We start from the raw sequence: 25163 nt of genomic DNA on the forward strand, positions 1-25163 counted from the left end.
GCACTTTAGCTCTGAATAAGGAATGACAAATTTTGCCCCGATAATATTCTCAAGCCACAGAGGCCCATGGGCAGTCATACTCTTGAATTTCCAGGTACCCTTCATACCTGGGGGACCTGCTCCATTTCTGAAAATGGCCACAGGGGTCCTAGAAGCCTGGATTTCCAGGTTCCTGCCGCCCTCAGAGAGCTGAAAACTTGTAAGCATCGGTCCTGCTCCTGTGGGGAGAGCCACCCTGGAAGGCCCAGCCACCTTTCCCTCTTCCCCATCAAGGCTGACTGGGCGGTGTTACCACCTGCAGTTTACAGAAGCAAAGGAGTCCCCAGCAGAAGCCTTAATTACCTTCATAAGGTTAAACTGATTTTGTTCATGGGTAAGTAAATCAGTAACATTTCCAATCAGAAGTTCACATCCCCCCACCCCATAATAATCACAGGATTAAAACTGCCTTGTGGGCAAACCACATGAAATCAGATTCAGATGAAGTGTGGTCCTGCCTCAGAGTGATTTCCCCATAAGGCTACAGTGGACTCATCTTCACCCTTCTCATTCTACAGTGCCCTCTATGCTAGATACTGTGCTGGGACTTCACACAGACTTCCTTTACCTCACAGAATCCCTTTAATCCTCACAATGGCCCTGCGAAGTAGGCATTATCCTCATTTTACAGATGAAGCAAGTGAGGTTCAGGATTGTGTTGGAATGTTCTTGAATCATCTGTCAAGTTCTGATGTGGAAGAAGAGTAACACTAAATATACCACCTGATAGGGTTTGGCTCTGTGTCCCCACCCAAATTTCATCTTGAATTGTAATAATCCCCACATGTCATGGGAGGGACCCGGTGGGAGGTAACTGAATCACAGCAGTGAGTTTTTCCTGCCCTGCTCTCATGATAGTGAGTAAGTCTCACAAGATCTGATGGTTTTATAAAGGGTAGTTCCCTGCACACGCCTTCTTGCCTGCCACCATGTAAGACGTGACTTTGCTCTTCCTTCATCTTCTGCCATGATTGTGGGGCCTCCCCAGCCATATGGAACTGTGAGTCCATTAAACCTCTTTCCTTTATAAATTACCCAGTCTCGGGTATGTCTTTATTAAGCAGTATGAGAACAGACTAATACAGTACCTCAGTGTTGAGAAGCAGTGGTTATACCTAAGAAGCTGAGCTGCAAAACACTCAAAATACTAATGTTGAAGAAACAAAGTGCTTTTTTTTCCTGAGCATTTTGCTCTGCTCTCCTCCAGTGAAGGAGAGGGCAACCGGCTCTTTGTTGTTCTCTGACACTTCCACCCTGCCCTGAAGTCAGGCGATCCAGTTTTGAAATGACCAGAAAGAGACTCTACTCAAAGGGCAGAACCAGCAAACAGACACCAGAAGTCTCCCAAAGAACAGGCAATGGAGTTCTGGGAGCACAAAGATGTTCTGTATCAGCTCTTCACATACAATAAAATTCCTTTTTCTCCTACCTGGTGAAACTCAGCTGTGAGCTCCTCTTCTAGTTTGAAAGTCAAGTGAAACGGGGTGTTGATTCTGGACTCTACCTGGCCCTTGAGAGCTGAGGTAACAAGGCTCACAGCCCTCAAACAACTTGCAGGTAACTGAAAATGAAATGGCAACAAGAAAAATCAAAGTCCAACACATGCGAGGCAGGGTCGTGGTTGTCAAGTTGCTTTCCATCTCCTGAAAATAACAAGGTGCATTTATGATCTAATTTCTTTAGAATAAGCCAGAAAGGCCTGGCCTCCCAGGAGTCTCAATCCTTGGGAGCCTGAGGTGACCCACTGAGAAACTAGCCAGGCTTAGAAAGTCCCAGCATCCATGTTCTGGGTAAATGTGTATGTGGCTTAGAGAAAGACCCATGGCATAGAGCAGTCACTGAATGGGGATTGCAGTCTGAGTCTCCTTGAGTGACTTAAATTCTATAGTTGAGGCCTCAAATTCTTGGGGGACAAACGATTATAAACAGTTTGTGCATGTGTGTCTGTATCTTTTTTAACTAAAAATGACCTTTTTGGGTTTTTTAAATTAATTACTAAAAGTAATACACAAGCACTGTAAAAAAAAAAAAGGAAGAAAGAAAGAAAGAAAAAAGTCATTCACAACCTCCCAAGGTGGAAGGTAAATGGGTGCCTGAGAAAGACCCCAAGAAAGAGGCTCAGGATTGGACTAAGGATCACAAGGATGGAGGGAAGAGTTGGTGGGATTGGTGGGGGAGGAAATGAAAGACCTGGAAGCCAACAATGGAGCTGATCTGGGTAAAAGGGAGCCATGGAAAGTTGTGAGAGGAGGAGGGCCATGACCCCACATGGAAGGTACAGTCAGAGGAGACCTTCACACGTCTTTACAGATCAGCGCCACAACGTGTGCCTAGAGTAGGGACAGTCATGGAGGCCACTACCGAGGGTCAACTTCCATATGCACTACATACAATGTATCATTTATACTTCTCACGTCTCATCACTCCACTTTTCAGAATGAAAACACTGAAGTTCAGTGAGGTTTCCCTGCACCTTGCTTGGGTTCATTCTGGCCACACCAGTTTGCCCACTTCCCAGGAGTTTTGCAATCCTGTTCTCATTGTCTGGAACACTCCCCTCAGACCTCCATGGGGCTCCCTCATTTCATTTCCATCTCAGGTCTGAAGAAGTTCCACTGCAAGAAAGGTATCCCTGCCTCTCTGTTTAAAACAGCTGCCCCACCCACCACCTTTGCTTTCTAGCCCCCCTGCCCTTTATTTAAGACAAACAGCCTTATACTCCTCTCTTCCAGCCTCTGGATCTGACTGGGATAACCTGTGGCCTTGGGTAGTGGGTAGCAATTTTCCCACCTGTCCCCAACCCCTGCCTTGTGCTGCTCCGGCCTCTATGTGGTGCTCAACTTTGACTCTGAGATCCTGGTCTTGCTTGGCCCTTACTGAACACTGCTAATGATATATGCAGTCATCGCTGAAAGAAGAATACATGCAGAATGGTGAATGGAAACCTTGCCTTAGCTTCTATAGCCTGCGGTGCCGAATGCTGAACCTGGGCAGTGTCCCAGCATCCCTCATTCTCGGGGGTTGGCGGGGAGGGAGGCTAGAAATGGCAACTAGAGGTGACTCAAGCTCTCTCAAAGGATGCGAAGTGGACTTCTATCAGCCCAGCATGGAGACGGCCATGCCTCACAAAGACCAGGACAGGTGTGGCACAGGACAAAGAGCCCAGGTGAGAGGGAAGGAAGGAGCCTCTCCTGGGCCCCAGTGACAATTGGCCATCAGCTCTTTTCAGGGGGAGGAAGTGGAGATGGAGGAAACAAGGAATAAAGACTTTGCACGTAAAGGGACTTTGAGCAGGTGCCCAAGAGAAACAAAGGCAGAGGGCTTCTTGCACTAGCCACCCGATGCTGAGTGGGATCCACAGGGCTGGGAGAAAAGCATGACTTCTGAAGCTGAATGTCACCCCAGACCCAGCTGGGTCGAGAGCCGACAGCCTCCTGCCTGGGGTCCATGGGGCAGGGCTGGGTTGTGGCCTCAGGCTCAGGAGAGACAGGGTGCAGAGTCTGAGTGCAGAGCCACATGGAGGGCCCTGGCATCCTCAGTTAACCCTCTGTCATCTCCCTCAAGCCTTGAGTCAGGCCAAGGGGCCATCCACACTCAGTCAAGCAAGATTCCAAGGTTTGCCCCACTCTGTCCCTGGAACTCCATCTGCCTGGACCCTGTGTTTCATTCAGAGGCAACACGTGAGGGGTCTTGTCTGCCTGGAGGGGGCTGTGTAGACCTGGGTAAGCCAATCTCAGGACGAGGTATCTGAATCAAGTCGATTTTTGCAGCAGGTGGAAAAGATCCATTAGCTCCCAGGGCAGGGCAGGGACTGCTCTACAGGAGTCATGCCAGGTGCCAAATGTTCTCCTCTCCAGTGCAGACCTCCAGGAGCCGACAGATGAGAACCTGCATCTGCCCAGGAGGAAGCGCAGGCTCCTTGGTGTCCCAGGATGCCCAGGGTCCTCTGTGGCATTGTCCAGGGAAGTCCAAAGTATTCTGGGGAAATTGCCATGCCTGCATTTCATGCTCTCCACTCCCACTCCTGCCATGGGGCGTTTTCCTTCCATCTGATGCCCACAGGCTCCCTCAGTCCCCTGGGGATTCGATTTCATTTCTCTCAGCCTCTGAATTGTCTTGGCTTTAACCAGGGTACCACAGATGCCTGCTCAGCAGGAAGGCTGCCACATCACACATGATTCACAGGCTTCTGTGTCCACTTGGAGCTGCCGACTGAATGGGAGCCTGGGGGATCAGTTCCCTAAAACATCCCTGTCCTTCCCAGCTGAGGTGGTGCTGACTGCAGCATGAGGGCCCCTGAACCAACAGCGGTTGTTCCAGTTGTCAGGGACCATTCTGCACACAGACTGGCCTGCGTGCTGGGCCAGCCAGGTCTCCCCACAGCCGACACGTGGCCAATGATGCTTCGCTGAAGGTGTATGGGGTTCTCACCCCATATGTCTCTGTTAGGAATCGTTTCATTGCAAGACCTAATCACTGGGCCTTTGCTATATCTCAGATTAAAACTAAAAATTTAGCTGGAAGAGGCCTATAGAAAAGTACAGAGCGTATGCCTGAGTGTGTGTGTGTGCATGTGGGTGCATGCGTGTGCGTGTGTGCACGCATGCGTGTGTGCGCGTGTGCACGTGTGTGTGTGCGTGTGTGTACGTGCACACGCATGCATACACAGGCACTATGGGCTACATCATTGTGTCCCCCCAAAATTTCTTTTTATTTTTTTTTGAGACAGAGTCTCACTCTGTCACCCAGACTGGAGTGCAGCGGCGCGATCTTACCTCACTGCAACCTCCACCTCCCAGGTTCAAGCGATTCTTCTGCCTCAGCCTCCAGCATAAGCTGGATTATAGGCGCCCGCAACCATGCCCGGCTTTTTTTTTTGTATTTTTAGGAGAGACGGGTTTCACCATGTTGGCCAGGCTGGTCTCGAACTCCTCACCTTAGGTGATCCACCTGCCTCAGCCTCCCAAAGTGCTGGGTGGCATGAGCCACTGCCCCTGGTCCCCCACAAAATTCTTATATTGAAGTCCTAACCCCCACCACCTCAGTGTGACTGTATTTCAAAACAGGACCTTAAAAGCGGTAATTAAGATTAAACGAGGTAATTGGGCAACCCTAAAGCAATATTGACTGGCATCCTTATAAGAGGACATCAGGACACAGACACACACAGAGGAACATGTGAAGACACAGGCAGGAGACGGTCATCCACAGGTCAAGAAGAGAGCCTCAGAAGTGACCAACCCCGCCCACACCTGGATCCCAGACTTCCAGCTCCAGAGCTGTGAGAACAGAAATTCCTGTTGTTTAATCCACCCAGTCTATGGCACTTTGTATAGCAGCCAGCACAGACAAACACAGCATGTGGGAAGTGTTCGCCTGAACCGTGTCCGTTCATGACCAGAGATAAATCAATGTTAACTGCTTCTCCAACATGAACAAATCTTTTGGAGTCTGAGGAAGCCCTTTCCTAAGCCATCAACTCAAGGCACTCAGTAAGTAGCACCTCTAGGTTTTCATTACAAGAAGAAATTTTTCTCCTTTCTACATTGGACTCCTGAGTGGGGATATTCGTTTGTTTATTGGTGGGGTCGATGGGTAGCGGAAATAAAAGGGTGGTACACAAGAAACAGGTTCCATCTGAACAAAAAAGTAAGATTTTCCGTGAGCTTACTTTATTCCTAAGAAGGAGAGAAAGAAACACGAGATAGACAGAGGGAACTCTAAACCCATGTTCCAAATGCCAGCGGAAGCCTCAGAGAGGGAAGCAGCCAGAGCCTGGGCTCTGTGAAGCAAGAGCCCACTCGGTAGACAGCTCCTCCACTCTCTGCCTTCTGGGTTACATCGAGCCTCTTAGCAACTAATTGTGAGTGTCATGAAGGTTGTGTCCCGTTTCAGTGAGAGCCCCACGAAACATATTTTATGATCCAAACTTTGTACATGGAAAGTTTAATATTTTCCTGCTGTTTGTAACATCGCTGAATTTTTTACTATATGATTACATTTAATAAATGTATCAGAACAAATCAGAAACAGGCATTCTTTCCCCCTTTTTAAACAAATGAGGGTAAATTCTGTTCATCTGAAGACGACAAAACATGAAATCAATCTTATCTTATTTGTTCAAGGAGACCAATTAAAAATACAGAGATTGACCCACCAACCAAGAGGCACCGTGTCTTCGGGTGGCACTAATTTTATGCCTGTGACTTCCACCGTGCCCACAGGCGCAGAACCCGTACGTGAGGGGATCTGGGAGCATGGAGAGTCACTGCAACCTGTCTTGTGACAGCTGAGATCTGGGTTGGGTCTCCTGAATTCAGGATTCTGAGTCCAGGGGAGTGATGGCAGGTTGCCCCATCCTGCCGCATGCTTTGAGGGGACCCTGTCGCTGCTGCCCTGCACTCCCATGATTTATTTGCTGGACAGAGTGGGCAGGAGGGAGTCCCTTCATGGATTCTGTCACCGAATGCATACCAAGGTTCCCTCCATCTTAGGGACTACACTACCCATAGTGAACTATAGCCATGGCCCTGTCCTCATGGGAGAGATAGGCATTGGCCAGGTGGACAAATAAAATAGGTAATTAAAAATCTGTGGCACACATGTAATCCCAGCACTTTGAGATGCCGAGGCAGGTGGTTCAGGAGTTTGAGACCAGCCTGACCAATAACCCTGTCTCTACTAAAAATACAAAATTAGCCAGGCGTAGTGGTGCATGCCTGTAATCCCAGCTACTCAGGAGGCTGACACAGGAGAATTGCTTGAACCTGGGAGACAGAGACTGCAGTGAGCTGAGATCGCACCACTGCACTCCAGCCTGGGCAACAGAGCGAGACTCCATCTCAAAAAAAAAAAAAAAAAAAGAAAAAGAAAAAAATCCGTGGCAAATGCCAGAAAGGAAAAGATGGGGGCAGGGAGGCTCTGTAAGAAAACAAATAGCAAGAGAGACCTCCTCCAACCTGGATGCCAGAGATGGATTTCAGAGGGTTTGCTTAACTTGGAAACTTAAATAAGAGAATTCAGCCAATCTGGGAACGGGAGGATGCTTGTTCCAGCTGAGAGAGCAGCCTGTGCAAACGCCCTGAGGCATGAAGGGGCACAGAATGTCCAGGGCCTGGAAAGAAGGCTGGGCTGGAGATGATGAGTGAGCGGGGAGGGGCCCAAAGAGAAGCCTTTGGGGGCAGACAGGGGTCAAGTCACCCGGGGCCTCAGCAGCCATCTTGGGGATTTATTTTATGTTAGGTGAAATGTAAAGTTAAAAATAAATTCTAAGCTTTGGAATCAGATGATTTGTGATTTTAAAAGATGACTCCAGCTGCTGAGTGGGGCCGACCACAGGTGGCAAGAGACAGAAAAAGAGAGAGAGAGAGAGAGAGAGAGGTGGACTAGCTGGGGGTGGGGATGGAGGCAGACAGTGAAGGGCTTGCCGAGGGCTGAGAATGAAAGAGGCAGTTAGCACTGCAGCATCCACCTACTTATTCACAGGCTGCTCACAAAACACAAGGGCAAATAAAAGACAAGCAGAAGATTAAAAAATCAACAGAATCAAAACTGCAGAGGCAGCAGATATTGATATTAGCCTAATATGCCTATAAGGAGATAATGCAAAAAAAAAAACAATATTCAAAATGACAATGGCCTAAAATGTTACAGAATCGTTAGTGACACAAATCCACATACTTACCAACCTCAAATGAATCCAAACAGGAAAAATACAACCAAATTTATATTTGTACATATTGTAGTGAAACCACAGGTCATGACAACAAATAAAATATCTTAGAAGAAGCAGAAAGAAAAAATAGACTGCCATGAAAAATTACTGGTAGATAGCTGATTCCTCAGCAACAAGGAAATCCAGATAAGCAAAACTTCAAAGTGTTAAGAGATAATAACTATCAACAATGAATTCTACACTGAACAATATGTAACTTTTCTACATTGAGATGAAACAGACAGATTCAGACAAAAACTACAGACCCACACTAAATGATGTTTAGAAGAAAGTCCTCCAGAAACCAGGAAATGACTACAGAGATGCAAGAAGGAATTGTGAGCAAAGAAATTGGGAAAAGGTGGTAACTCTAAAGAAAAAATGATCCCATATAATGATAAATATGATGGCTAATTTGTGGGATTAAAAACACAGTACTGGAGTAGTGGACAACAGTAATTTAGAGGGTGGGAGCCGATGATTAGTTAAAGCAATCTAAGCTCTTCTATTATTGGGAGAAAAGAATGCTAATAATTAACTTTAGACTTTGCAAGTTAAATGTGCATGTTAAAATTGCTAGGGTGGCCACAAAATAAGCACAAGTAGAGTGAAAACCAGAAAAGGGAAAAATGGAAAGGGGAAAATAAACACCATAAAGCTGAAGGTTGTAAGTCCAAACAAGCAGAGATAAGACTCAACAAATAGAAAATAAGAGTAAGATGGAAAACATAAATTCAAATATATCAGCGATGACAATAATTACTTGAACTAAACAGATAAAATGAGATTATCAAGGTAGATTCAATTTCAAAGATAGACAAACATTGTTGATAAGACACATAAACACAATAACACAGAAAAGTTGAAACTATAAGGATATAACAGGTAAATGCCAACCAAATGGAGGCTTTTGTCCTTATGTTAATGTTAGACAAAACACATTTTAAGGCATTGCTATTGATAAAGGGAGTCAACTACATAAAGATCAAAGACTCAATTCACTAGGAAAATATAACAATTTAAAACTTATAAACATCTAATAATGCAATGTCAAAATAATGAGACTGAAATTGATAGAATTACAAAGAGTCACTGATATGGTTTGGGTTTGTGTCCCCACCCAAACCTCATGTCCAACTGGAGCAGGGGCCTGGTGGGAATTGACTGGATCATGGGGTGGATTTCCCCCTTGTTGTTCTCACGATAATGAGTGAGTTCTCACGAGATCTGATCATTTAAAAGTGTGCGGCTCCTCCTGACTTGTCTCTCTCACTCCTGCTCTGCCATGGTAAGACATAATTGCTTCCCCTTCACCTTCCGCCACGGTTGTAAGTTTCCTGAGGACACTCACCCGTGCTTCCTGTACAGCCTGTGGAACTGTGAGTTAATTAAACCTTTTTTTTTTTTTCATAAATTATCCAGTCTTAGGTAGTTCTTTATAGCAGTATAAAAATGGATGGATACACTGACAAATCCACTCTCAACAGTGGGAGATTTCAGCACACATCTCTCAATAATTGACAGATCGGTCAGGTCAAAACCTCAGTAAGAATAGGGCATATTTGAAGAATGCCACTAAGAAGCTTGATCTATTGGTCACCTTTGAAACCCTGCATCCAATTGCAGAAGACATACTGCCTCTGAGGCACACATGGAAACTGACCAGCCTCTAGACCACAGAACAGGCCATAAAAAAATGTCAAAAATTTTTTTTGAAATTTTTTGAAAAATGACACGGGCCGTTTTCTCTATGACGGAATTAATTGAAAAAAATATATATATATGTAGAACAGTAATTATAATGATAATAACAACAAGAACTGTAATTAAAAAAAAAAAAAAGCCACTAGTGTACGGTAGTTACACTGCCTAGCCAAACAGCCTGGATTTGAATCTCAGCTCCGCCAACTCGGGAGCCGTGTGATCTTGGGCAACTTGCTTAAACTCCCAGTGTTCCATTTTTCACATACATAATATTGGGGTCAGAACAGTCCTTCTCTGTAGGGTCATTGTGAGAATTTATGTTAATGAATGTAAACAGTGAAGACAGATACTTGACATAGAGTAATAATTCTACAAATGTTGGCTATTTTTTTTTAACACCAGACATTAGAAAACTGAAAAATATAATCAACGAATTCATAGGTCAAATAAGTCACCATGGAAATTAAAATAAATTTAGAATCAATAAACTGAAAATCTTATATATCAAATCATGGTTGAGATAACCAATGCAGCATTTAAAAAGAAAATTTATCACTTTAAATGTTAATAATAGAAAAAGAAAAATGGAGAAAATAAGATAACATTCAAATTAAGATACTATAGGAGGAGCAGGAGAATAAACCCAAAGAAAGTAGAAGAAAATAAGTAATGGCCAGATATGGTGGCTCGCTCCTGTAATCCCAACATTTTGGGAGGCTGAAGCAGGAGGATGGTTTTAGCCCAGGAGTTTGAGACTAGCCTGGGCAACATAGTGAGACCCCCATTTCAACAAAAATTTTAAAAAATTTGCTGGACATGATAGCACACACCTGTAATCCCAGCTCCCTGGGAGGCTGAGGTGGGGGGATCACTTGAGCCCAAGAGCTGTGATCACGCTACTACACTCTAGCCTGGGTGACACAGTGAAACCTTGTCTCAGAAGAAAAGAAGTAATAAAGATAAAAATCAATGAAATAGAAAAACCAGATATAGTGGAGAGGATCAACAAAGCCAAAATTTTATTATTTGAAAAAATATACAAAATAGATCAAGTGACAAGGTGGTTGTGGAAAACAAACAATATTAGAAATGGCAAAGGGGCGTAACTACCCATACAGCAGGGGTTAAAAAGAGCAAAGGGTATCATAGACTTCATGGTTAATAAATTTTAAAAATAAGAAGAAACGGACAAATTACTAAGAAAATAAAAATTAGCAAAAGTGACTCAAGAAGAACAGAAAACCTGAATAGCTTATAACCAGGAAAGAAACAGAACCAATCATTTCACATGTTCTTAGAAAGAAACCACAAGGTCTGTTTAGCCTTATAGTTATATTTGAAACAAATATTCAAGGAACAGATAATTCAATTCTATACAAACTCTTCCAGAGAACAGAAAAATAAGGAACACCACCAAGTCATTTAATGAGGGTGATGTAGCCTGGATATCCAAACTAGATTAAGGACACCCCTAGAAAAGAATAGCAGAGGCCAACCTCATTCATAATCACAGAGCAGAAAACCCTAAACAAATATCAGGAAACGAAATCAGCAGCTTTTTAAATACACACACATACATCATGACTGAGTTGTATATATCCTGAAACGCAAGATTTGTTAACATTAGAAAATCTGTTAATGTAAATTCACCACATTAACAGATTAAAGGGAAGAAAATGTGCAATCATCTCAATAAAATAAATGCAGATAAATAATTTCCATAAAATGACTATATTTAAATTTTAAAACAAATCAAATAAATCCAGATATGCACAAAACTGTTTATAAATGAAGAGTAAAACAGGCTTTTCCTTAACATAATAAAGAATATCTGCACAAGTCCCACATCAAATAATATCCTTAATGGTGAAATAGTAAACACATTTCTTTTAAAGTCAAGGATAAAATACAGGTGCCTGTTATGAACCACTTCCTTTAACCACTGCATTGGAAGTTCTTGCCACTTCTATAATATAGACAAAGAAACAAATGTTAATGATTGGAAAGGAAGAACCAAAGCTATCGTTTTTCTCAGATGATAGGACTATCTTCATAGGAAACCCAAAAGAACTACAAACAAATCGTTAGAATTAATGTAGCAATTTAACTAGGTTGTTGATTATAAGATAAACATACAAAATTAAACTCCATTTCTATACACCAGCTTTACAGTATTAGAAAATATTTTTAAAACTACCACACACATTATAATAGATATCTGCTCAGCTGCTATTTTTTGGGAACTGTCTTAGCACCTACAGAGATGGGGCGTCCGCCGGCACGCTCATGACACGTTCATGGCTGAGTTGGAAAGGACTCTGACTCAACTGAGATGGGGATTCAGCATTTGATCTGAGAAACACCATCTCAGAGTGTGGCTGGAAAAGAGATGCTATAAATTCCATAGCAATGGACAGTCACAAATGCAGAGAAGAGCAAGAATGGGCAGACACCAAGAGGGGCAAAGGCTGAGACTATGGGTCCCGAGAGAGACCCCCTAGCATGGAGTCAGGGACTCCAGACCCCTTTCCAGTCTCTGGTTCTCATGAGAGCTAAATTCCAGAACTTTCTCTCTCTCTCTCTCTCTCCACCCCCCCTACCTCTTCCTCCTTAAGATTGATTCTTCGTTCTTGCTGGAGAAAGTTTATAATTGATCTCTTTTACTTGCATCCCAAATGATCTTAACTAAGATGATCACAAATTCAGAAGTCAACTTGTAAAACTTCATCTCCCCGCCACCAACCTTCTGGTTTCCTTGCTGGGATATGGGGTGAATCCTTCTGGATTGAACTGGCTCAAGGGAGAGTAAAATGAGAAAGTTAAACAACATACAGTGGATCCAAAATTTGGCAAATTGGCCCAGGATCTATGCCAGTTCTGTCCATTATTCTCTCATATGTCTGGCTGCTATCCATTCCTTATGAAATTTATAATCGCCTTGTTTATGCCCTTAAAAATGTTGGGCTGAGACCCTCAAAGGAATGCTGCCAAATAAAATGGATCATCCCTGGGTCATTTTAGCAATCTCTCTTTTCCTTATCAGTGATGAGGGTCAGTTTTACTGCTGGCTACTCTCCCCCTCTAATTTGCCTGACAAGATAGGACCTGCTAACCTAGGACCCTCACAAAGATGACATATGGACTTTCTCACCAGGGAGCGATTTTTTCCAGTAACCACAAATTAACATCAAAAGACAGAGGATTGTTTAAAAGCCATGGACTTATGTTAAATGAGGGTTAAGTGTAGAACATTCATTAACATGGAACCCAGAGGGCCAGGGAAGAAAGTTACCACCTGCCAAAAAAGGGGACAAGGTCCTGAATTAGGGATAATAGCCTTAGTTTGGAAGGCCTGTAGAACCTTTGCCTCTGCGTTTTAGTAGATTTGGAGAAATAACATCTCACTTCTGGCCTTGTTCGTCCTTCCATGGTAAAACTCTAAGGATAATAACTCCTACTCACAGTACTATTGGAGGATTAAAGGTGACAACATCTATATATGTCCCTAGTGCTTCTTCATAGCAGGGACTCAAGAGAATGTCAGGGAGCCAAAAATGCATTTTCTTTTTTTTTTTTTTTTTTCAAAAAATAAGAGCTGATTCCTCTAATCTTGGAGCAAGGTTCTTTCAAAGTTGAATCATTTATAACCACAAGGTGATTTTTATTGTGCTGTCTTTGTAAATCCCTGTAGCCAAATAGGTTAGGGTCAGCAGAATGCTCAGAAAATAACAGCAGAGGAGAGGGGAAGCCTAGGCTTTAATCCAGAGCCCCAGAACTTTGGGATTTTTCTTGAAGGCTCTCGACCCTTCCAGAAAAAGAGATCTCTGACCAATAAAATAAAAAGAAAGGGAGTTGGTCAGAAACCAGCTGATGCCCTGGAAAAATGAGACTCTTGAGCAAAGAGTTTGGCTGATAAAGTTGTCATGGTAACCACTGAGAAGGCCCTTCTACTAGGGGGCCATATTGACACTTGGACCCCAGACAGATCCTTCTTGGGAGGTTTGCCAGATCCAGCCTTGGACCCTCTGAGTATGGACCATGCTTGAACTTCTTCCACCCTACCCACAAGTCACTTGGCATTATGATGAAGCTCAGCTCAACCCTGTCCTGCCCATAAACGCAATCCCAGCCAGCTGGACTCAACTATTCATGACCCAAGCACCAGCCAGAATTTTTCATGGTTCTGCTTCTTAAGAAATTGTATAGGGAGCAAAAGGGCCTCTGCCACATCAGATCTAAGTCAGGCTGACCTACTGGTCTGTAGTGAAACGTACATGTCTCAGGGGTTGCTGTGAGAAGCTAAGTATTTAAACAAACACCATCTATGTTACTCCAGGGAATAGTAAGTCTACAGCATCCAGGTTGGAGGGGAGACCCCCGAATGACTGTCTCTGCTCGCACCAGTCTGCTGCTTGCCTGGGGTCCACTTTGCCTGGAGGACTGTTCCAGATGAGCTTTGAGTCCCCCCGAGGGCTGGGCAGGAGCCCACTGTGCTCTTGGATTTTTCAATCTATTTTTTTTTTTTTCATAGTTCTTCTGGATCTTCCTTGGTCTCTGGCCCCTGAGTGGTCTTAGCTGTCGACATTCACAATCTCTCTGCCCTTCCTCTACAGCCCACAGAAACCAGGAGCCACATGGAACAAGCAGGAACAGAGGCTACAGGCTCCTTCAGGAGTGGAGTAAGGGCTTGAGCTGCAGCACGTGGGCTTTGCAACATCTCTTTGTGATTCCCAGAGATCTGTTTTGTTTATTTCAGGCCTTGGCTCTGTTCCAAGGGTTGGTTGATGCCAGATAAATGAGGTGGTGTTGAATGTCCCTGAGGAGTTAGTCCCGGGACAAAGTCTACTGAATAAGCAGAGGGCTCTGCCTCACATCACTTTCTGAAAAAATTTACAAACACTTGCAATTGCTTCAGCGTTCCCTATGCAATCATTAAATATAATCGCTCAGTCACTGCCCGGCTGGATTACATCTCCAAGCAGCAAAGAGCAGCTCTGCGTCTAATGTGAAAGGAGGGATCAGTACATGTTTGCTGATAACCTTATCACTGTGCTGGGTTGCAAAGCTTTTTTGAGACTTCACTGCACTCCAATTTTGTAGATTTTTTTTTTTCACTCTGCTTTGGCCGTTTCTGTTCTTCTTCGTGAAATTCTGGAACGCACTGAGGAGAAACAGGGCAGCTGGGGGCAGAGATGAGAAGGCTCTCCACTAATGTGGGAAGACATAAAGTCCTGCTGTGGAGACTGGCCCTGAGGGCACGGTGACGCAGGAGTGGCACCTTCTGGTGTTGGTTTCAAAGGAGCCAAGATGGAGGGCACAGGCCCTGGCCATGGGCATCTGGGCTTAGGTAACACAAGGGCCAGGAGACACCGCAGGAGGTCTTTGTGAAGAATGTGACTGTGCAGGGCCAAGGCCAGCAGCTGAGCTTGAGCTCCAGCTCTCCCCAGTGGAGGGGCAGTGGAGACCCTGTGTTGTGTTCAGGTCCCAGGCCTGTAGACCCCCATGCTTTGTTGTCAACAACGGCTGAGAAAGTGGCTTTCCTCCATGGTCCAAAGCCACATCCAAGGAACCCCAATCAGGCAGCTCCCATGTGTGTCTAATGGGTCCTGGTGGCAGAGGGGGAGAAGGCAAAGAAGGAAAGAGTTCAGATCTTTCAGTGTGATCTGTTACTACCTCCAGCAAAAGGGAAGGGAAGGAGAATCCAGTTTTATTGAATATCTACCATGTTCTGAGCCTTAAGAGAGAAGGAAACTGAGGCTCCCAGTGGTAAAGTCCAGGATCACAGAGCCCTGACCATGAGATTCCAACCATACCAAAGCCAGCAGCTCCCCTTCCATGACAAGGGACCTGTCCCATCTCTCAGAATGCCCCCTCTCCAGAAATGCAAGATCCAGGGCTGTTTCCCCTATTATTCTCTCAGAGGAGTTTAGAAATTCAATCTAAGTTTGCTTAAATATGGAGAAAACAGGCAATGTGAAAGTAGAACTAAATATCAACAGTCTGAAGAACTTAGTTGACCCCACCCAATCCTTAAAGCGAGAAAGTGGGAAACGAAGCGAAGCTGCCAGGCCTGCCTCACGTGACTAATCAGAGCCAGCAGAGTTCGGCTCTCAGGCAGCGTTCCCACAAGGGCAGGTGAAGGGTTTTCATCACGTTCAAATGAGGCCAGTTTGATTCTCCCCTTACGTGCGAAGATTAGAGACTGAAATGCAGAACATGTGTAAGGATGAAGCACTGGCCACTGGGAATGTCACAGCTGCATGCCAAGAGCAGAGCTCTGCCAACTCCTGTTCCAGCCTCTCCTCGACTCACCAAAGGGGATTGGGGTGAGTAATTTAACCAAATCCCACCTCACTTCTCTCGGCTGTACAACAGGGGGAAATAGCAGGAAATCTCAGACCGACTAATAGGAAAAGAAGGGTCTGGTCCTGGTGGTTGACTTCCACCACCATGGGAAGGTCCACCCCAACTAACGCTAACCACTGGGCAGCTCAGCAAGGCATGTCTATAGATACCCAGAAACTGAGGCTTGGGAAGTGAGGACCTACCCAAATTCACATAGTTGGAAAGTTACAAGTTAGAGCCAAACTGTGCTCATCCCATTAAAGAGGACTCTGCAATTTTCTGAAGCAGAGAGGGCAGAAGCCAGCACAACTCAATTTGTATACGGCAGAGTGGTTTGGAGCATGAGCTTTGGACATAGTCTCTGGGTTTAAGACATGGCTCTCAACTTCATACTGAGTGGGCAAAAGCTGAAACTATTCCCCTTGAGAACCAGAGCAAGACAAGGATGCCACTTTCACCACTCATATTCAGCACAGTACTGGAAATCCTAGCCAGGGCAATCAGGCAAGAGAAAGAAATAAAAGGCATCCAAATAGAAAGGGCAGAAGTCAAATTATCTCTGTTTGCAGATGACATAATTCTAGATATATAAAACCTTAGAGTATCTACCCAAAAGCTCTCAGAGCTGATAAACAACTTCAGTAAAGTTTCAGGATAGAAAATTGATGTACAAAAATCAGTAGCTTCTATACACCAGCAACATCCAAACTGACAGCCAAATCAGAAAGGCAATTCTATTCACAATTGCCACAAAAAGAATAAAATACCTAGGAATTCAGCTAACCAGGAAGGTGAAAGATCTCTACAATGAGAATTACAAAACACTGCTCAAAGAAATCAGAGATGACACAAACAATTGGAAAAACATCCCATGCTAATGGACTGAAATAATTGATAGTGTTAAAATGGCCATATTGCCCAAAGCAATTTACAGATTCAATGCTATTCCTATCAAACTACCAATGACATTCTTCACAGAATTAGAAAAAACAAAACTATTTTAAAATTCATACAGAACCAAAAAGAGCCTGAATAGCTAAGGCAATCTTAAGCCAAATGAACAAAGCTGAAGGCATCACATTATTTAACTTCAAATGATAATACAAGGCTACAGTAACTAAAGCAGCATGGTACTGCTACAAAAACAGACACATAGACCAATGGAACAGAATAGAGAGCCCAGAAATAAGGCCACACACCTCTGATCACCTGATCTTCGACAATAATGACAAAAACAAGCAATGAGGAGAAGACTCTCTATTCAATAAATGGTGCTGAAAGGACTGGCTAGCCAAATGCAGAAGATTGGAACTGGACCCGTTCCTTACAGCATATACAAAAATTAACTCAAGATGGATTAAAGATTTAAATATAAAACCTAAAACTATAAAAACCCTGGAAGATAACTTAGGAAATACCATTCTGGACATAGGCCTTGGCACAGATTTCATGACAAAGATGCCAAAGCGATTGCAAAAAACAAAAAAATTGACCAATGAGACCTAATTACATGAAAGAGCATTTGCACAGCAAAAGAAACTATCAACAGAGTAAACAGACAACCTACAGAATGGGAGAAAATATTTGCCAACTATGCATCCAACAGAGGTCTAATATCCAGAAGGAACTTAAAACGATTAACAAGTGAAAACCAAACAATTCTGTTAAAAAGTGGGCAAAGGACATGAACAGACACTTTTCGAAGGAGACATACATGCGGTTAACAAGCATATGAAAAAATGCTCAACATCACTAATCATTAGAGAAATGCAAATTAAAATCACAATGAGATACCATCTCACACCAGTCAGAATGGCTATTGTTAAAAAGTCAAAAAAATAACAGATGTTGGCAAGGTTGCAGAGAAAAGGGAACACTTACACACCGCTGGTGGGAATGTAAATTGGTTCAGCCACTGTGAAAAGCAGTTTGGTAATTTATCAATGAACTTAAAACAGAATTACCATTGGACCTAGAAATCTCATTATTGGTTGTACGCCCAAAGAAATATAAATCATTCTACCATTAAGACACATGCACGTGTATGTTCATGGCAGCACTACTTACAATAGCAAAGACATAAAATCAGCCTAAATGCCCATCAATAATAGACTGGATAAAGAAAATGTGGTACAGATACACCATGGAATTCTACACTGCCATAAAAAGGAATGAGATCGTGTCCTTTGCAGCAACAAGGATGGAGCTGGAGGCCATTATCCTAAGCGAACTAACACAGAAACAGAAAACCAAATACTGCATTCTCACTTACAAGTGGAAGCTAAACATTGAGTACACACAGACAGAAAGAAGGGAACAACAGACACTGGGGTCTCCTTGAGGATGGAGGGTGGGAGGAGGGTGAGGATAAAAAACTACCTATTGAGTACTACGCAATTACCTGGGTGAAAAAATTAGCTGTACACCAAACCCCCACAACACACAATTAACCTATATGACAAACCTGCAAATGTAACCCTGCAAAAGAATAAAAGTTTAAAAAAAAAAAAAAAAAAGCATGAGGCCTGGCGCCGTGGCTCATGCCTCTAATCCCAGCACTTTGGGAGGCTGAGGCGGGTGGATCACTTGTGGTCAGGAATTCAAGACTAGCCTGGCCAATATAGTGAAACCCTGTCTCTACTATAAACACAAAAATTAGCTGGGTGTGGTGGTACGTGCCACCTACTTGGGAGGCTGAGCCAGGAGAATCGCCTGAGCCTGGGAAGTGGAGGTTGAGGTGAGCCAAGATCATGCCACTGCACTCCAGCCTAGGCAACAGTTTCAAAAACAAACAAACAAAAAAATGCATGGCTCTGCCACTTTTTAGCACTTAAACTTTGGCAAATTATTTAATCTTTCTGGCCTCAGTTTCCTTCCTGTGTAAAGTCAGACTAATAATAGTATTCACTTAATTTGAGAATTAGTTAAGTTACTCCATGTAAAGCACTACTAAAGGTATCTACACATATAGGATGTGCTTATGACTGTTAACAAAACAAATAAAATGCAAAGAGACCCTGCAGCCACAGGCCAGGACATACCTGGGTCCAGGGCCCTAAATATGCTGTGTCTGCTATGGCAAAAAGCTGCCTTTTTATCAGCGCAGAGAATCCATAGGAAGGTCAGGTTTGGGGTATCAGAAGCACTAAGCCCTATGGAGTTTAGTACCTCATCTTTAGGAGGTAAGGATTTCCTAACACTAAGAGGCTTGTAAAGCTGCAATAGGACCTGTGTGCAAATGCAAAGAGTAAGGGGGTCTCATTCACCCAGTGACTTCTGCTCATTCCATACAGCAAAGCTGAACTGAGCCTGTTTGGGGAGCTTCCCCAAGTGCTCCGGGGGTGGCTTCCCACTCTCCTCCTCTGGACGTAGCTTCACCATATCAACATGGGCTCTAGAGTCAGCTAAATCAGCCTTCAAAACCCCTGGTGGGATATGGGTCCACCCAACTGCTCTGAGCCTCAATTTTCTCTTTTTCCTTCCTTCCTTCCTTTCCTTCCTTCCTTCCTTCTTTCCTTCCTTCCTTCCCTCCCTCCCTTCCTTCCCTTTCCCTTCCTTCCTTCCTTCCTCCCTCCCTCCCTTCCTTCCCTTTCCCTCCCTCCCTCCCTTCCTTCCTTCCCTCCTTCCTTCCCTTTCTTTTCTTTCTTTCCCTTCCTTCCTTTTCTCTCTTTCCCTTCCTTCCTTCTTTTCCTATTCTTTCTTTTCATTCCTTCCTTCCTTTTCTTTTCCTTCTTTCCTTCTTTTTCTTTCTTCTTTCTTTTCCTTCTTTCTTTCTTCTCTTTTCTTTCTTCTTTTCCTTCCTCCCTTCCCTTCCCTTCCTTCCTTCCTTTCTCTCTCTCTCTCTCCCTCCCTCTCCCTCCCTCCCTCTCTCTCTCTCTCTCTCTCTCTCTCTCTGTCTTCTTTCTTTTCCTTCCTTCCTTCTTTTATGCTTTCAGGGTCATACTCTGTCACCCAGGCTGGAGTCCAGTGGCGTGATCTTGGCTTACTGCAACCTCCACCTCTAGGGTTCAAGCAATTCTTGTGCCTCAGCCTCCCAAGTAGCCAGGATTACACCACCATGACCAGCTAATTTTTTTTTTTTTTTTTTTTTTAGTAGAGATGGTGTTTCACCATGTTGACTGGTCTTGAACTCCTGACCCCAAGTGATCCACCTGCCTCAGTCTCCCAAAGTGCTAGGATTACAGGTGTGAGCCATGGGGCCTGGCCACATCAGTTTTCTCACCTATAAATTGAAGATAACCAAAGTAGCCACCTCATAGGATTATGATTTGGTTCCTAACCATTTAAAATTGTAATATCCTCTTGAGGAATAGTCCCCTTGGTCATTATGAAATGATGTTACTTATTCTGGGCAATATTCTTTGCTCTGAAATCAACTTTGTCTGATATTAACATAGTCCAGCTTTCTTTTGACTAGCATTAACATGGTGCATCTTTTCCCATCCATTTATTTTTAACCTACTTATACTTTTCTATTTGAAGTGGGTTTTTTGTAGGCATATAATTTGGTCTTGTTTTTTTATCCAGTCTGACAATTTCTGCCTTTGAATTCGGATATTTACATTTTAAGTGTTTATTAATATAGTCAGGTTTAAATATGCCATTTTGCTATTTGTTTTCTATCTGAACAATCTTTTCATTCTTCCATACTTCTTCTTTTCCTACCTTATACATCTTTAATTTATCACAGTCTACTTTCAAATAATAGCAAATGACTTCACATATAGTCTAAGGACCTTACAATAGTGTACTTTCTTTTCTCCTCTCCTGGCCTTTATGCTATTGTCATGCATTCTATTTTTACGGATGTTATAAATCTCACACTACATTGTTATTATTTTTGTCTAAGCAGTCAGTTATCTTTTAAAGATACTTAAGTACTAAAAACATCATGTATTTATCCATATAGTTACTACTTTTGGTGCTTTTCATGTCTTTGTATAAATCTATATTTCTATCTGGTATCATTTTCCTTCTGCCTGAAGAATTTTATTTAATATTTTTTATGATAAAGATCTGTTGGTGATAAATTCTCTCAAGTTTTGCAAGTCTGAAAATATCTTTTTTATACCTTTGCTTTGGAAACATAATTTTGTTGCATGTAGAATTTTAGATTGATTTTCTTCTCTTTCAGTACTTTAAAGATGCCATTCTACTGTCTCCTTACTTGCCTTGTTTCTAATGAGAAATCTGTTGTCATCTTTATCTTGGTTTTTTACACATAATGATACAGGAGATAGAAATAAATTATTTAGGCAGATAGTGAGGGCAAATGAGTCCTCAGCAGAACTTCCCTTCTAACAAAAAGCAGCCCCAGAAATAATTTTTTTCTAACGAAGAGCAGCCTGAAAGATGGCACCGCAAACATAGATAAGGAAGCTGGAAGCTTGCACGGGGATGTCGGCAGCTGTCCAGTGACGTCCAGTGTCTTGCAAACTGTTTAGCATACATATATTGTCCATTTTTTGATTGTTTCAGTCAGGAGAGTATATCTGCTGCCTGTTGCTGCATCTTGATCAGAAGTCTGCTAATGCTGAAACCTCAGGGCCTTGCAATTCCATGCACAGTGTACATACAGTACGGTGCTCCTCACATTACCTGGCTTCCTGGGAACATGTACCTAGTACACTGTTCTGCACATAAAGAAAATTTAGCAATACTTAGCCATGATTCTTAATCAGCAGTCATTGGGGCTATGAGGTGCTTGCATGAATATGAATTATGAAAATTCCAACCAGTATTGTTCATTTAATGATCATATTGTGGACAATTTTTCTTTCTTGTGTAAAATCTCATTTCTCCCAGGTTTTATGCACAAAAACGAACAGATTATACCACAAAGGTAAAGATAGTTAGAAAAATTAGAACTCAGAAACAAAGGAATTAAAAGACTAAAATATGATTTAATTCCAGAGTTTCCCTTCTTTTTGTACTCTGCATGCATCTACCTCACTGCTAAGAATGTTCTTTAAGTAACAGAATATTACTCTTGCAACATTCAATCCAAAGAAAGCACAATTGCCAAGGTTCCTGTAGAAATAGCTAGTTTAAGACTTTCTCGTGATTTCCTAACACAGAGTGATAATGTTATTAAAATTGACCACCAAGTGTTATGGAAACATCAATTTGTGGAGAGAAAGAATCCTGGAATCCAAAGGTTTCCACAGAGCAGTTCAAGAGCAACAGTGCTGGGACCATGAATTCTCAGTGAGGCCAAATGTGAGGGGCTGCTGTGTGCACTCATTCCTCCCAGATCCAAGATAAACCAAGCAGTTAGAAAGAACTGATCACTTTCTGTGTCAATGCTCAGGAGACATTTGAAGGCCTTTATCTCTTTCCCACTTTCAAATACAAATCTTAAGTCTCAAGGGCCAAATTAATAACATTCCACTGAAAACTAAATTATCATATTTTGGTCTCAACAGAAGCCAGATTTTGGTTTCTAGCAGGGCTGGAAAATCTATTCCCCGGAAACTCCAGCTTCTTTTGATCACCACAGACACACTCTGATGACCTGCAGCTCTCAACTATATATAGCAACACCCTTTCTGTTTGATCAGTGAGTCTGGGCTGTGTTTTGCAAACAATAGGCTACAACACATGAGCAGGTCATGAAATCAATTTACTGTATCATGACTCGCTTTTTAAAAAAATGACACAAAATAAGAAAATATGAGAGCACCTCACAATAGTAAGGCCAGTACTGTTTCGTAAAATTTCTTTTTTCAGTTTCACATATGTGTGTTTGTAAATACTGGGTTGTAAAGATTTGTAAAGGAAAGCACACCATTTACTTCACGTTAAGGTCAAAAGAATTGGAAAACCACTGGTCTAGAAACTAATCAAGCATTCCGTGTTCAGCTGCTGGTGGGAGTGGAAATTGGTTTAACCTGTACTGACAATACCACTCATCATTTAACTCAGGGGTATCCAACCTTTTGGCTTCCCTAGGCTACACTGGAAGAAGAATTGTCTTGGGCCACACATAAAACACACAAACACTAATGATAGCTGACGAGCTAATTTTAAAAATTGCAAAAAAAGTCTCAAATGTTTTAAGAAAGTTTATGAATTTGTATTGGGCCACATTCAAAGCCATACTGGGCTGCATAAGGCCTGAGGGCCACGGGTTGGACAGGCTTGATTTATTTTTTTTATTTTATTTTTTTCTTATACTTTAAGTTCTAGGGTACATGTGCACAACGTGCACGTTTGTTACATAGGTATGTACACATGTGCCATGTTGGTGTGCTGCACCCATTAACTCGTCATTTACATTAGGTGTATCTCCTCATGCTATCCCTCTCCACTCCCCCCACCCCATGACAGGCCCCGGTGTGTGATGTTCCCCTTCCTGTGTCCAAGTGTTCTCATTGTTCAATTGCCACCTATGAGTGAGAACATGTGGTGTTTGGTTTTTTGTCCTTGTGATAGTTTGCTGAAAATGATGGTTTGCAGCTTCATTCATGTCCCTGCAAAGGACATGAACGCATCCTTTTTTATAGCTGCATAGTATTCCATGGTGTACATGTGCCACATTTTTTCAATCCAGTCTATCATTCATGGACATTTGGGTTGGTTCCAAGTCTTTGCTATTGTGAATAGTGCCACAATAAACCTATGTGTGCATGTGTCTTTATAGCAGCATGATTTATAATCCTTTGGGTATATACCCTGTAATGGGATGGCTGGGTCAAATGGTATTTCTAGTTCTAAATCCATGAGGAATCGCCACACTGTCTTCCAAAATGGTTGAACTAGTTTACAGTCCCACCAACAGTGTAAAAGTGTTCTTATTTCTCCACATCCTCTCCAGCACCTGTTGTTTCCTGACTTTTCAATGATCACCATTCTAACTGGTGTGAGATGGTATCTCATTGTGGTTTTGATTTGCATTTCTCTGTTGGCCAGTGATGATGAGCATTTTTTCATATGTGTGTTGGCTGCATACATATCTTCTTTTGAGAAGTGTCTGTTCATATCCTTCATCCACTTTTTGATGGGGTTGTTTTTTTCTTGTAAATTTGTTTGAGTTCTTTGTAGATTCTGGATAGTAGCCCTTTGTCAGATGAGTAGATTGCAAAAATTTTCTCCCATTCTGTAGGTTATCTGTTCACTCTGATGGTAGTTTCTTTTGCTGTGCCAAAGCTCTTTAGTTTAATTAGATCCCATTTGTCAATTTTGGCTTTTGTTGCCATTGCTTTTGGTGTTTTAGACATGAAGAACTTGCCCATGCCTATGTCCTGAATGGTATTGCCTAGGTTTTCTTCTAGGGTTTTTATGGTTTTAGGTCTAACATTTAAGTCTTTAATCCATCTTGAATTAATTTTTGTATAAGGTGTAAGGAAGGGATCCAGTTTCAGCTTTCTACATATGGCTAGCCAGTTTTCCCAGCACCATTTATTAAATAGGGAATCCTTTCCCCATTTCTTGTTTTTGTCAAGTTTGTCAAAGATCAAATAGTTGTAGATGTGTGGTATTATTTCTGAGGGCTCTGTTCTGTTCCATTGGTCTATATCTCTGTTTTGGTACCAGTACCATGCTGTTTTGATTACTGTAGCCTTATAATATAGTTTGAGGTCAGGTAGCATGATGCCTCTAGCTTTGTTCTTTTGGGTTAGGATTGTCTTGGCAATGCGGGCTCTTTTTTGATTCCATATGAACTTTAAAGTAGTTTTTTCCAATTCTGTGAAGAAAGTCATTGGTAGTTTGATGGGGATGGCATTGAATCTATAAATTACCTTGGGCAGTATGGCCATTTTCACGATATTGATTCTTCCTATCCATGAACATGAAATGTTTTTCCATTTGTTTGTGTCCTCTTTTATTTCACTGAGCAGTGGTTTGTAGTTCTCCTTGAAGAGGTCCTTTACATCCCTCGTAAGTTGGATTCCTAGGTATTTTATTCTCTTTGAAGCAACTGTGAATGGGAGTTCACTCATGATTTGGCTCTTTGTTTTTCTCCTATTGGTGTATAAGAATGCTTGTGAGTTTTGCACATTGATTTTGTATCCTGCCTCTCAGACCACGGTGCAATCAAACTAGAACTCAGGATTAAGAAACTCACTCAAAACCGCTCAACTACATGGAAACTGAACAACCCACTCCTGAATGACTACTGGGTACATAACAAAATGAAGGCAGAAATAAAGATGTTCTTTGGAACCAATGAGAACAAAGACACAACATACCAGAATCTCTGGGACACATTTAAAGCAGTGTGTAGAGGGAAATTTATACCACTAAATGCCCACAAGAGAAAGCAGGAAAGATCTAAAATTGACACCCTAACATCACAATTAAAAGAACTAGAGAAGCAAGAGCAAACACATTCAAAAGCTAGCAGAAGGCAAGAAATAAC

At 42.6% G+C, this 25163-nt stretch overlaps 2 protein-coding genes across 6 annotated transcripts in view; one reads left to right on the plus strand and one right to left on the minus strand.

Annotated features, from left to right (window-relative positions):
- MTLN (mitoregulin) overlaps window positions 1–25163 on the plus strand; it is a 1146577-nt gene that overhangs the window by 737378 nt on the left and 384036 nt on the right. The gene's annotated exons all lie outside the window — the stretch shown is intronic.
- Window positions 1–25163, minus strand: part of ACOXL (acyl-CoA oxidase like) — a 294217-nt gene that overhangs the window by 91141 nt on the left and 177913 nt on the right. The window contains exon 11 of the mRNA XM_050753124.1: window positions 1469–1600. The gene's annotated coding sequence lies outside the window, so the exon portion shown is untranslated. The remainder of the gene's footprint in view (window positions 1–1468; window positions 1601–25163) is intronic.

This window comes from Macaca thibetana, chromosome 13 (assembly GCF_024542745.1).
Source record: "Macaca thibetana thibetana isolate TM-01 chromosome 13, ASM2454274v1, whole genome shotgun sequence".
NCBI lineage: Eukaryota > Metazoa > Chordata > Mammalia > Primates > Cercopithecidae > Macaca > Macaca thibetana.